Consider the following 14,854-nt stretch of genomic DNA (forward strand, 5'->3'; position numbering starts at 1 on the left):
ATGAAGATGTTATTGGTCAGCAAATTCTCTATCATTTCCATTAGCATGTCATTATGACTCTGATAATGAATGTTGCGTTCTTTAAGGAAGTGTTTGCATGCATTAAGACCCATCTCATTGTCTATGTTGGTATACAACGAGATCACATCCATGGTGATCATGATGAAATCAGGTTGCCAATTGATTTGTTCCAAATTGCACAGAAAATCGGTAGTATCCTTTATATAGGATTTCAGTAGTTTTACCTGCGGGTTAGGTAGTAGTCTATGAAGTTTGACAAAGGTTCAAGCAAAGAGCCATTGGCCGACACAATTGGTCTCCCTGGTGGTTTCGTGGCATTTTTGTGTATCTTGGGTAGAAAATACACAGTTGCTGTTTTTGGGAAATCCACTGTTAAATATTTCCCCTCATCCGAGTCAAGAAATTCATTGGTTTCCCATTGACGTAGTTTCTTATCTAATTCTCTTTTTATATTGTCGATTGGATTTTTTTCGAATTCCTCATAATAGTGTTGGTTGCTTAGTTGTTCCATTGCTTCTGCCATGTATAGTTTTTTGTCCCAGAGCACTATATTCCCGCACTTGTCTGCTGATTTTATTTCGAAGCTTTGATCTTTTCATAGGGTGGATAGGGCTTCTCTTTCACTCTTGGATAGATTGTCTGTGCTGTTTTTTTTTGGTGTTGATCTTATATAAGTCATGGATAACCGCCTCTTGAAACATATCTATTTTGTTTCCTGGTGGTTACTGGGGGTAGAATTTGGATTTTGCCTTCAAAAGGCTGGTTCCTGCTCCTAGTTGTGGTATTGCTTTATTTAGGCTGATTTCCTTGTCCTCTTCCGCATTCAAGTTCAAGACTGTTAGGTATGCCTCTGATTCCTTAGCTAGTATTAATTTGGCAAGTTTGATTTTACGAATGTAAAGATACATGTCAATTCTAGTTTGTGCCATATCCATGCGTGAAGTCGGGCAAAAGTTTATTCCTTTCTTTAGGAGTGAGCTTTCTGCCTCTGTGATTTGTCTCCCTGAGAGATTAATGATCTGTAATTCCTCATTCATTTCCCCTTCTTCTGTTTAACCCTGTTAAATATATATGATCACGGCAGTGTTCTACATTAGTCCCTTTTCAATTTCCACATTTTATACTCTTACTCTTTCCGTTTACAGAGCGGTGCATCCTGGGCCATGTAGTTATATCAATCTTATATTTACATTGCATTGTCATTTTGTTTCATTTTCAAAGGGTTGCAGTGGGTGGGGTAGCTTATCATGAAGTGATGCACTCTTACACGTATTGTCCTTTAGTAGGATATTTGTTACGTGTTTCACGGAAGGACATAAAGAATTTCCGTGAATGATACTTTTATGTCCAAGTGCTTTTCACTGAATGATATCGCATTTGTTCCTCGGGCTGAGCAAAGGGACTAATGTAGAACACTGCCGTGATCAAGAACGTTTATTCGAAACGCGTAGGAGTTTTGCGCTAGACCTGAAATAAACGAAAATAACTACTGCCAAGAAGTGTTCCGCATGGTTTCTTGTTTCCGAATTCACAGGAGACACGCTCCCGGTCTTGAACGCGGGCACCAACAGGAAGTGTCCCCTCTGCGACGGGAACAGTTGTGAGGAATATATATATAGTGATCAAAAGGTCGGACAAGGGGGGCAATTTGGTCCTTTGGCCCAAAACAGACTACATCAATGAAGCCAAACGCCAATTAGAAGACCCGGCTTGTTACATAAAAAGCACCCAAAAGGACTACGACAAAGCGATATCCAGCTTACACAAGTCTTTAAATCAATGGAAGAGGGAAGGTCTCATCTCGTCAGAAGAGCACAAATACATGTATGTGAACTTTCCAATTTTACCCTCTCTTTATCTTATCCCTAAAGTGCACAAATCCATACAACCAATACCAGGCAGACCAATAGTCTCAGCCATTGGAAGTGCGGGAGAGAAAGTGGGAGAGTACATTGATTACTTTTTACAAGACTTTGTGAAACAACTTCCCAGCTTCATTCGAGATACTAGTGACTTTTTATCTAAAATATCTACACTTGAATGGGAAAATGAAATGCTTTTAATTTCGCTTGACGTGGAATCGCTGTATACCAGCATAGATCATGACAAGGGGTTAGCAGTGGCACAACACTACCTTTCCAGTAGACCCATCCATTATTATGAACATAATAAGATAATCTTGGGATTAATTAAATGGTGCCTCAATAACAATTTCTTTTCTTTTGGAAAAGAAATTTACAAGCATCTAAGGGGCGTGGCGATGGGGGCCTGCTTCTCTCCCAGCTATGCGTGCTTGCACGTTGGCTGGTGGGAGGAGCAGGTCCTCAATGTGCGCCATAAGACATGGATGGACAATCATGTTAGATACTTCTTAAGATACATAGATGATATCTTTATTATCTGGAAGGGAAGCAAACAGGAAGCCTTGCGCTTTATTGATGACATCAACGATAATTCGCTTAACCTTCACTTCACGGCCAACATCAGTGAAAATCGCATCCAATTTTTGGATGTGGAGGTGTATGTCTCCAATGGAATAGTCAATACCACCCTCCACAGAAAACAGACGGCTGGCAACGCCACATTGCATGCTTCCAGCATGCATCCCAGACACACAATCTCGGGAATCCCCTATGGGGAAATCCTTAGATTAAAAAGAATATGCAGCTCTCCCTCGGATTTTGATGCCTGCTTGGCAGTACTCATGGCCAGATTGAGGGCCAGAGGTTACTCTGAGCGGATATTAAACATAGCGTTAAATAAATCCCTGACTAGATCTAGGGAGAGTCTCTTCCCTGACTCCTCTTTGGAAATCGAACCTCCTCCTACAACTACACCCCAACTGGAGTGCCCACGTCTGATCACGACTTTTAGTAGAGAAGACAGAAAAATTAGGTCAATTTTGAACAAACATTGGCCGATTGTTATGAGCGACCACATTCTCAACACTAGGTTGCCCTCTTCTCCCACTGTGACTTTCAGACGAGCTAGAACCATGGGCAGCCATTTGGATAAAGCAACACCTGAATTGAAATCCAAAATTCCATGGCTTCGCCCATCCAGAGGTTTCTTTAAATGCTCCAGTTGTAGGGCTTGTAAGTTTGGGGTCACTACCACCCAGTACTACACCCCATTCAGTAAAGTTGCCAAAAACATCTATGGCAACTACAACTGTAAGACTGATCATGCTGTCTACGTTCTGACGTGCACCTGTGGGCTTAGATATGTTGGAAGCACTAAGCTCCAGGTGCACGCCCGAATTCTGCAGCATCTCAGGGCCATTCTGCATAGTGACCCCGCGTACCCTGTCGCCCGTCACTTTAAACGAGTGCACAACAAAGACCTTAGTTGTTTAAGCTATTTCGTGATAGGGGCAGTTTCCTTATCTAGACGAGGAGGTGATCGTGAGGCCCAACTCAGAAAATTGGAGTCTAAATACATATTGGAGCTCGATAGCCGTTGGCCTAACGGGCTCAATAATATTGAGGAGATGCATCACTTTTTATAAATTCATTAGGCATTGCCAGCCTCTGATTCCACCTTTATCTGTGTCCCGATTCAGGGCTCTTCTAGTTAGGTTCCCTATTAGAAGTCCCTTACACATGTCCCTTATTCTGCAATTACAACCGGTGAAACTCACATCGACTTTCATCCATAGGGACATCTATGCACTTTACTTGGCAACCTTCAGGCACTAGGCATCATTATATATACATAATTTTCATACATTCTTATTCACATATCACGTACAAGATTTTAATGACGGACAAGATGTATTATCTTTTAAGTGTACAGTGATTTTACCATTTTGTGAGTACCATGTATAGAATTTTGATATTGATATAATTTTGATCTTGGGCTTAATGTTGCACATGAAGGCGCGTATATGTATATATCGAATTGCACAGATTTGCACTTTGTAAATAACTATGAAAGGGTTCCTTAGTTGGGTGTGTATATAGTTTTTTAGTTGAGTATGTGTATATACAGTTATTGATATTTATGTTGCTTTGCTTTGCTTCATACAAGCATATAGGATTTTTGGAATCCATTGAAATATTCTCTCTCTATAAATTGGGCTAGGTTTGTGGGTGGTGGGTATATAAGTGGGGATGTGTATAGGTATGTATATATATGAATTAAGAATCTTTTTATACATACTGTAATTTTTAGCTTCTTGATAGAATGGTTCTTCTTGTTCTATTTTGACCTTTCAAATAGAAATAATTAGAAACTAGGATGATGAATTTTTGTATTCAAACATTGAGAAATGATGCCTAATTGCTAATAATTGTTTCAGTGGTAGTTCCATATGTTTTCCGCTTATTCTTGCACTTTATCACAACTTTTGTATCACTTATGCACTTTTAGGCACACGCACTTTACTATCTTGCTGCTAAAGGTATTAGATTGCTTATTTGCACATATGAGAAATATTTCTTTTTTAAAAAAAAGAAATTCAACACGTAAGGATTGTACCTTGGTATATTTGTATATAATTGAATATATGTTGATGATTTCCTGGATTTAACCAGTGATAATTTCTTGTATGTCTATTCAGCAATAACAACTAAGTATCAGCGGTAGTGCATTGTCACTGTTTAGTATTTACCACATGATCATGGTGGGCGTCACCAGGGGGTGGCGACCAACTCACTGCATACACCTATAAAAAGAGCATAATTGATTATAAACATGTTGCAGCGTGATCAAGGGCTTTCCGCCCGAAACGCGTCGCTGGTTCTGTTTTAATCTGCAATAAAATTACCATCTTTGCTGAATTGCTGGTCCGGTCCTCTTACTTGCTGGCGTGGAGGCGGTGTCTGCGAGCGCAGAGCAGGCTGGGGAGGAATCTTTCTTCATATATATATATATATATATATATATATATATATATATATATATATATATATATATATATATATATATATATATATATATATATATATATATATATATATATATATATATATATATATATATATATATATATATATATATATATATATATATATATATATATATATATATATATATATATATATATATATATATATATATATATATATCCTGTTCCAAAATTGCTCCGTCCTGACTGCTGTGGGCCCCGTGGGAGGTAGCGTGCACTCCGGCCGAGCAAGCCGGTGATCCAATTACGTAAATTCCAAAATCAGCAGCGCTCTCAGAAACCAAAACGTCACACCCGATTTCAAAGTCCAAAGGTGTTTATTTACACCTACTACATGTTTCGGCTGGTGAAAGCCTTCATCACGTAAGTGAAAATGTGTACAAACAGTGTTAATAAAGTTACATGCAGGTCATAGACATCGACATAGGACCAACATCTCAGCTGCCCGGTGGCTGACATCTTTAAACGGTGTAAAGGTGCATACTGTCAAGAGTAAATTTGTAATTGTCATAAATGCAAGTATACAAACATTCCTGTTAGGATGTAAACATTGAGCACCATTGCGCGACAAGACAAGGCATTAATGTTAAATACGATAATCATTTAAAAGCCAAAAGGTATTCAATGGCTGCCATCTTGGAACATGTGGGTCTACATGTTTGCACAAGTTCTAGTATTGTTCTCTCCCCGCTTGTTAACCAGATCATATCTACAAATAATAGACACACTTAGATCGCAAACATATATCACGTTGTGTGTGCGGGTTCACAAATAGATCACACGCGATATAATACCCGTTGGTCCTAGTCAGCAGTGTCTGACAGGGCCAAAAGTCTCTAGTCGCATGTGCAGTGATTGGCAATGAGTGGGAACTGGTGAAGAGTCCATACTGCTCAAAGTGCACATGGTTCCATCAGGTGGCACTAGTCTATGTAGTGAACAGTTATCAGGAACAAATACCAGGTTCCACCACTGAGAAAAGACATGTCCTTACTTACTAAGCCCATTGGGTTGCCGCAGTGTCACGGTGCCTGCAACAGATGCCCATCAAAGGCATGCTCAGTGAAATGAAGTGAGAAAAGATGAAAATTGGCAGTGAAAGTGAGTGCAGTGCCATGGCCCCATTCCCCAACTGTTCTCCTGTTGGAAAATATATAAAACAATTTGTTGAAATTAAAAGCATTTTTGAAATGCATCACAAAAAATAAATAAACTGTCAGAGCACTAAGCCATGGAGGAAGAGAATATGTACACAACCTCAAAGAACACAGAGTGCATAAGTTTGAATGCCTACATAGGAACCCTGGGATATGTACTCTAAACACCTGGTATATCTGATGGAGATAGAGGAGGATAATGGTCCTTGCAAATGGAACAAACAGATTGCTTCAACATCAGAGAAAAACATCAGTTCTCTTTAAGATGGACTGCCAGCTCCTCATCCTGATTGAAGCCTCCCGGATCCATCATATGAAAGTTAATAATATGTTTGGATTCTTTCTGCCTCAATCTCAGCAACCTGTTGCAACCCCTGGGGTTCCTGACAATATGTTCTAAAATGAAAAAGCTTAAAAGTGAGGGATTAGAGTAATGTTTGTCACGAAAGTGTCTTGCCACTGGATATTTTTCATCAATGTGTGAGATGACTCGATAGTGTTCCAGTATGCATTTCACATGGGTACTATTCCTACAGGATTTACAGTGCCCGCAAGGGAAAAATCCCTTGAGACCAAAACCCTAAGTAGTGGAGTAAGTGGTGATATCACTACGTACACATAGGTCTCTACTGTTTCTTCCTTTTCTATATATGATACTAGGTCTTATGGGAACATCACCTCCTATGATGTTGTCACTTTTCAAAATGTCCCAATTTTTGGACAGTATCTTTTGTATTTGTCGCGACTCAGTATTGTATGTTAAAATGATTCGCGTACTATCCTGATTGTTTTCATGTGTGATTTTATCCTCAAGAGTGATACTGCTGGGGATTTTGTCTGCTCTCTGTTTGGCTTTTTTCAGCACCCATTCTGGATACCCTCTGTTCTTGAAACGTTCCAGCATTTCAAATACATTCGCGTTGATAGCCATTGTCGGTGTTGCAGTTTCTCCTTGCCCTCAGCAACTCAATAAAAGGAATGCTCCATTTCAGAGTCTCTGGGTGGCTGCTGAGAGCATGGAGAACACTGTTTCCGGCTGTTGCTTCCCTGAAGAGAGAGGTATGTATTTGGTTATCCTTGATGTCAATTCTGACATCTAGGTATTCTGCAGTGACCTTGCTTATGTTGCTAGTGAGAACGATGTTGTTGGTGTTGGTGTTGAGAAGGTCAATGAAGCCAATCGCTGCTTCCTCTGACCCTCTCCACACCACGAAGAGATCATGTAATGTGTAATGTAATGTATGTATACTTGTAAAGCGCACTGTTACCTCATTACGTGGCGTCCTGGCGCTGTATACCACTGGGGAACCCGTCCTGGCTTTCCTTGTGAGAGGGCACCTCCAAGGTGAAGCCAGCCATCCCCGGCGCTGCTGGGGCCGTTGTGGAGATTAAGCAAGCTATTGCCCAGAGTTGCAGAGTGGGACCCATGGTTAGCGTAGGCACCTAGGCGAGAATTATCGAGTCCGCGGACATTGACCCAAGACCCTGCCGCGTCGGGAATTGAACCCTGGTCCCGGGCCGACCTCTGCTTCAGGGTCTGCCGCTTCCAACCAGTGAGCCACACTTCTCTACATCTATGTAGCGCCACCAGGTGGCAACATGGCTCAAATGTTCCGACCATGCAGGGTCCATGAAGATCTTCTGCTCCCAGTACCCCATGAAGAGGTTCGCAAAACTGGGAGCAAAACATGAACCCATCGCGGTCCCGATCTCCTGTTTGTAAAGAATACCATCAAACAGAAAGAAATTATTAAGGAGCCAAAATTCCACCATTTCAAGTAGCGTTTTACTGTGCTCTTTAAACCGGAGTGGATGAGCACTGAGAAAATGCTCACATGCTTCAAGGCCCTGTCGGTGGTCAATAATACTGTAAAGGGCCTGAACATCCATAGTAATGAGATGGCAGTCATCATCCCACTGTAGGTTCTGTAATTTCATAAGAAAATCTTTTGTGTCCTTAATGTAGCTGGGCAGACTGTTGGCCCAGTCCCGCAAATAGTGGTCGACATATTTAGACACGTGTTCAGAGACACTCCCTCTTGAAGACACGATGGGTCTTCCAGGAGGGTTGTCTCTGCTCTTTTGCAGTTTGGGGAGAAGATATAATACAGGTAAAACAGGATGGTCATTTTTCAAATATCTGTATTCAAGGATGCCCTTATCCTTCCACATGCTGAGTTTTTCCCAAAGTGTGGTGATGCTGTTATTGTACACATCATGTGTGGTGGGAATGTAGAATTTGGAGTCACCTAGCTGTCTAGGGGCCTCCACTACATATTTGTCTCTGTCTAATATGGCGATGTTGCCTCCTTTATCAGCAGGACGGATGACCACACTGTCATCTTCCATGAGGGACTTTAAGGAATTCTTTTGTGCCACTGAGAGATTATTACCTCTGTAGCCATGTTTTCTTTTTTGTGACTGTGTTTGCAAAAATCTTTACTGACACATTCATGGAATGTGTCTATGGCATCATGCGGCATGGTCGGAATAAAGGTGGATTTGGGCCTGAAACCAGAGGCTGCACTACTATCCACCGTAAATGCTGCACCTTGCAGGAGTTGTGTGTTGCTGGTAGTTTCCACCTCCCCCTCTGTCAGTGTACTATTGATGACACCGGGTCTCATGTCACCCTCCTGTTCAAGTTGGAGTATGTTAAAGAGGGTATCTACTTCACCTATTGTGAAATTATCAGATAGGTTGGTGGAGTGGGATTTGAAACCCCCAACCTTTTGAGCTTGTGTCAATTTTTTTAACTTCAATTTGCGAACAAATTTAAAAAGGTCGATCCTGGACTCACTATACTTAAAAGACATAGAAGGACAAAATGAGAGCCCTAAACTCAGCGTGGCTTTTTCAGTATCACTCATTGTCCTTGTCAACAGTTTGATAACAGTTTTATTTACCATAGATGGATCCATTATTGTCCTCTTTTGGAGCATGTTTTCATGTTTCCCACGTTGCCCCTTGCACTGCCTCTTTTGCCACCTCTGTAGGAGCCTCTTTACTCGGTTCCTGCGTTTCCTCGACCTCTCGCACGTCCTCGTCCCCTCTGTCCTCTGGTTGCTGATGCCGTAGTCTCCTTGTTCGTCCATCTGCTCTAGCACAAGTGACGATATTCGTCTAAAAAATTGGCCTTACGGGGTGTTTTGTCCGTTTGTCTGGCTTCCTCAGTCGATACATTAGACACGTCGGATTCAGTCTCGCTGGACAGGAGTAATTGTTCATCATCATTACCTGCACTCAGCGCCTGTGTCCCAGTGTCATTGTAAAGGTGATCATATTTACGACTGAAAGTTAAGATTCTGCCACTTTCATAGTCGTTGTAATCTATGTCCAATTTACTCTCCTTGCGTGCCTTGATGAATTCCTCATAGTGTTTGAGGCGGTCTTTCATAGCAGTGACCAATTTATCTACAGCATCGTTTTCCGCTTGTTTTTTAATGTCCTCCATTAGTTCTTCTATCTGTTTTAATAATAAGTCTCTATCAATCCAAGCATACTTTACTAGTATCTCTAGCATCCTCCTAGAGCTTACGGCTGAGTTTTCCGACCACTCAGCTAACATTGCTGGATTGGGTGTTTCTTACGTTGGTGTGGTGAAAATTCTCAGCCCGCTGGGAACCATCTCCTGATCGATGTAATTTTGCAGGGAAATGGCTTCCCACCACTTTGAGATTTCTCCCTTCTTCAATTGTTCAAGTTTGTTGATTTTTTTTTTGACTGTTTGTGGAAAATCTGCTTTGACATTTTTGGAGACGGCTGCGCCTTTCTTTTTCTGTGTGAATAGAATCTGTGCTGCTGCTCGCCTCTCCTCCTCTTCCTCCATGTTGTGCTACCCTTGGAGATAGTCAATAAATCCTGGCGAGTGGATGGTCTTCCCTCAACACAATGTGAGGTTCCTACTGCGCAGGGTTGTTTGGCACATGTGAAATACTACACTGCTAGTGACTCAATATAATCCTGTGCGGTTGCAATGATAACATCCGTGTCAAGAAGTAAATTGTAATGTGCCTAACAAGTTCCGATACACTGTATATGACACACACGGTGTCCGTTCCATGCGGTCAATGAGCGTGCCCACCTCAGTCACCTCATGTCGCATAAAATATATGCAGCGGTTATCCGATATCAGCTGCTCAGATGCGTGGGTGCTGGGAATGTTACGTAACGAGCATCAGGGAGCGGGAAGTCGATGTGCCGTTAACCCTTGTGTTAACTTGTGCAAACATGTAGACCCACATGTTCCAAGATGGCATCCATTGAATACCTTTTGGCTTTTACATGATTATCGTATTTAACATTAATGTCTTGTCTTGTCGCGCAATGGCGCTCAATGTTTACATCCTAACAGGAATGTTTGTATACATGCATTTATGACAATTACAAATTTACTCTTGACAGTATGCACCTTTACACCATTTAAAGATGTCAGCCACTGGGCAGCAGAGATGTTGGTCCTATGTCGATGTCTATGACCTGCATGTAACTTTATTAACACTGTTTGTATACATTTTCACTTACGTGATCAAGGCTTTCACAAGCCGAAACATGTAGTAGGTGTAAATAAACACCTTTGGACTTTGAAATCTGGCGTGGCGTTTTGGTTTCTGAGAGCACTGCTGATTTTGGAAGTTACGTAATATATATATTTATATATAGATAGATATTTTAACGCTTCACAATCTTCTTATTTCGCAAAAGGAAGACAGCACTGACGGGGCTTTGTTTCTGCGGTGGTATAATTTTATACAAACAGACGAGTTTCGGAAATAATCCTTCTTTGGTGTTATCACATAACGCACTGCAAGGCATCTTTTGAGCATGATGCATATCGTCATAGAAACAAACAAGGGCTAGCAAGAAAGCTACATAGCGCGCGCCAATTTGAGAACGTAATCATCTCAGGTTGTTCCCATATAGACCACAGTTAAAATACAGTACAAGTTAAATTTAAATTAAAACCTGACATTGATTCTTTCAATTCATACATTGTTACCGTGTTTGGCCAACCTACAAATCATTATCTTGCAGTGTATCGGTATTTGCAACCTCTTTCATTAGGTCGCAAACATTACCTGCGTTCTGTGTCACATATTGCCGTGGATCGACCCTTTACATCATATGTCAAACTGGGATAGACCCATTCACACAGATAAATCTATTCTTGCAGATGAATCTTTAAAAAAAAACTGTAAACCTATAGATGTTAATTTCCCAAATGTACTGTCAATTCTTCCCCACTATTTAATCTGTTTGGAGACTTTGTCTGCAAGTCCACGATGTACCGGGACGCCAATCTTCTCAGCTTTAACACTCTATCGCCTCCTCTAATACTCAAAGGTACGCAAACGATGCTGAAATGCTGTAACAGATCCCTGTCACTTTTGTGTTTAATAGCAAAATGATGTGCCACTGGATAATTGAAATCCTTCTTCACAATGGCACGCATATGCTCCAGCACTCTCAGTTTAACACAATGTATAGTGCTCCCTATGTATCTAAGTCGACAAGGGCACTTTAAACAGTAGACAGCGTGTGTCGTTTGGCAGGTCATGAAATTGTTTATCCTTTTGCCTGCCTTCAGGCCCTTTACTTCTATGTTAGTACCCTTCTGCTGAAGGCGCAGGTCTTGCACCTCCCGCAAATATAAAACCCTTTCATTTCATTCAAGGTTCCCTGTCTTGGTGAAATTACTTCCAGATGACTATGTACCAAGCTGTCTTTTAGTGAGCGTGCTTTTCAAAAAGTGATCAGAGGTGCCGCTGGAATATGTCACCAATGATAGTATCAGTTTTCAGCACTTGCCAATTCTTTCTCATTATGTTTCTCAATGTGCCAGCATCTTGGTAAAAAGTGCTTATCATTCGAAATTTTCCTTTTTCTTCTCTACATTCAGATCCTCTCAGGGTAACAGTTCTACTCTCCTGAGAGTGCTCTCTAAGAGGCCTAAGTCATAACCCCTTGCCAAAAACCGGTTGAAGCTGCCTTTGGCTGCTAGATCAAAGTCACACTTTCTAGAGCAGTTACGCTTTAATCTAAGAAATTTCAATGGTCGTTTCTGCAAAAAGGATTTAACTGCATTCAAACCCTGCAAATGATTAATGCAGGTATACAGGCTTGTAATGTCTAATACTATTAGACAATAAGATGGCTGCCACTCCAAAGGATCTCTATATGTCCAATGAAATCAGTTGTGTCCTTGATATATGATTTCAATTCAAGTACATCCCTAAACAGAAAGTGATCTAAAAACCTAGAGAGGTTTTCTGTTAAGCTGCCCATTGAAGAGACTATTGGCCTCCCCGGTGGTCTGTCCTTATCTTTGTGCACCTTTGGTAGATGGTAAAAGCTGGGAAAAATGGATTGGTGGTTCTTAAAAATAAATATTCACCCACATCCAACATCTGTTTGTCATGCCATTTCTTTATTAGAGTATGAAGTTGTTGAATGCTCTCCTGGTATTTTTCCATTGTTGTCAATTCATAACAGTCTTGATTCCTCAATTGTCATGGTGCTTCTTCTACATACTGCTCTTGCAGCAGTAGGATGATATTTATCCCCTTGTCCAAGGGTTTGCAGATCATGGTTTTATATTGCTCAAGGTTCCTTATTGCAGTTCTCTGTATTTTTCATAAAGTTATCCTGAGTTTTAGAGGATTTCTTATTTTCTCTGAATTTAATCAGATCCATGATGACTGTATCCGAAAAAGTGTCTATGGCGTCAAACAGCATCTGTGGTAGGAACTGTGAAGGTAGTTTCATACCACTTGTTGGTGCTTCCTGTTCCACATCGACTCGCTTTGTCCATAGTGTCAACGTCACTGCAGGCTGTAGGTCTTCTATGGTACCCTCTTGACGCAAGTCATCCAAAATCCCCTGCGGTTGTCAGATCATTGAAAGCCAATAAATCAGTATCTTTGCTCTGTGATTTAAGGAATCTGGCTTCCTTTGTTGTTGGTCTCAGTTTGAAAAACTTGTGCAGTTTGAGTTTGCAGACAAACTTAAACAAATCGATCCTGGTTTAGGTGTATTCCATACGGTTGTGAGGGCAAAATATTAGTCCGAGTTTGAGCACTGATTCTTCTGCGGTGGTTAGGACTTTTGATGATAGGTTAATTATGGTTAGGTGATCCTCCTCACCTATCATCTTCCTCCATGTAACTCTGGTTACTTGGTTGGGCTTGCCCTTCCTCTTCCGGCCGCCCCTTCTGGTTTTCCTTCCTCTTCTGAAGGCTTGCCCTTGCCCCCCCCCCCCGCCTTAGCCATGACTGGTGGATGGATGATGTTGAACTCCTGTTGAAAAGGAGTTTTCTGTGGCCTTCCAGATGGACCGGCTCTATCCTCTTCAGATTGCTCGTTTTCAGTTACATCGGACTCCGAGGACTCCACCCTGGGCGGTCTTTCATTTGCAGATGTCTTATTCTTACTCATCACCTGCTTGCGCGGTTGTTCGAATCTCTATGCAAAGGTTAAGATTCTCCCCATCACATAGTCCCTCTCATCTCAATCGAACTTTTCTTGTTTTCGATGTTTAATCTTTATTTCATATTTAGAGAGTCGTTTTTTCATGGCCTCTCTCAAATGTTCTTGTTGATCTTTATCAGAATTCTGCCCAGGTTCTTCCTCCTAATCTTCAATGTCCTTGAGAGATTTGTCTGTGTCGCTCCAGGCAAACTGTACAAGTATTTTAAACATGCCTTTGCATGATAGGGCTTTGTGTGCTGCCCATGCCTCCAAAGGGCATTAGATCTGGGTTTTCGTATGCCGGGACAGTATATATACGTAGGCCCCTGGGAACTGTTTCAACCTCTATGTAATTTTGTAGCGAGGTGGCCTCCCACCACTTGCATACTTCCCTTTCATAAAGTCTCTCCAATTTGGTATATTGCGTTGACAGTATATTGGGGGTATTGCTGACTGTTTTTGTTTCAGCATACTTCATGTCAGGTCTTTTTTCTTGAACATGTCAGCTGCCGCCTCATTGCACTCTGTTATGCTAAACTTCTTGGTTTTTCGTTTAGTGTGGAGCTCCGGTCCCGGGCTCCACCTCAACCAATCACCAATGTTGTCAAAAAGCCCCTCGCCCTGTCCTGGACACAATTTAAAAAGCGCATACACTCTGAAGGGCTTACCGGAATGTCATTGGTTCGCCCGATGCGCTGCCAGATAGCTGTGTCTATCGCGTTGTGAATTCCTCCACAATTTTCAAGTAGTCCTGGATGGTGCCATCGTCATTAACATCTCGCTCCGTTTGCACCAAATGCGAGTCACTCATAAGACGAGTGCCTTGCTGCGCTAGTGCTCATCAGAAACATCAATGCTTCACAATCCTCTTATTTCGTAAAAGGAAGTCGGCACTCTCTATATATATCATCACAATTCACAATACAGCTTTATTAATTTATAAAACAATGCTTCTTTTCTCAAAGATTCAATTCATGAAGCATTTGCAGAGGAAATAAGGAGCATCCTATATACAAGGGCTTGTTCTTGTGATCGTCTTACTGTTAAAACTCTTAACCACTAGAACTCCTATTTTGGTTAGTAAAAAGTATTACTGTTCTTATGCAATATAAGGAAACTATAGAATAAACCATTCATGCAGATGTACAAAGTGTAATATGTCATTTATTACCATTGTTGTGGGAGGGAAGGGCCTTTTTGATCCTCTTGAGCTTGCAACTTTCATGGGTCATGGCTCCTCTCCACACTCAACAATGGTTATAAATTGCATACTACACTCTGAACCCCTCTATGTGTGTAG

At 41.3% G+C, this 14,854-nt stretch overlaps 1 protein-coding gene across 1 annotated transcript in view; it reads left to right on the forward strand.

Annotated features, from left to right (window-relative positions):
- TRHDE (thyrotropin releasing hormone degrading enzyme) overlaps positions 1 to 14,854 on the forward strand; it is a 1,998,244-nt gene that overhangs the window by 752,935 nt on the left and 1,230,455 nt on the right. The gene's annotated exons all lie outside the window — the stretch shown is intronic.

The sequence above is a fragment of the Lissotriton vulgaris genome, chromosome 1_1 (assembly GCF_964263255.1).
Source record: "Lissotriton vulgaris chromosome 1_1, aLisVul1.2, whole genome shotgun sequence".
Lineage (NCBI taxonomy): Eukaryota > Metazoa > Chordata > Amphibia > Caudata > Salamandridae > Lissotriton > Lissotriton vulgaris.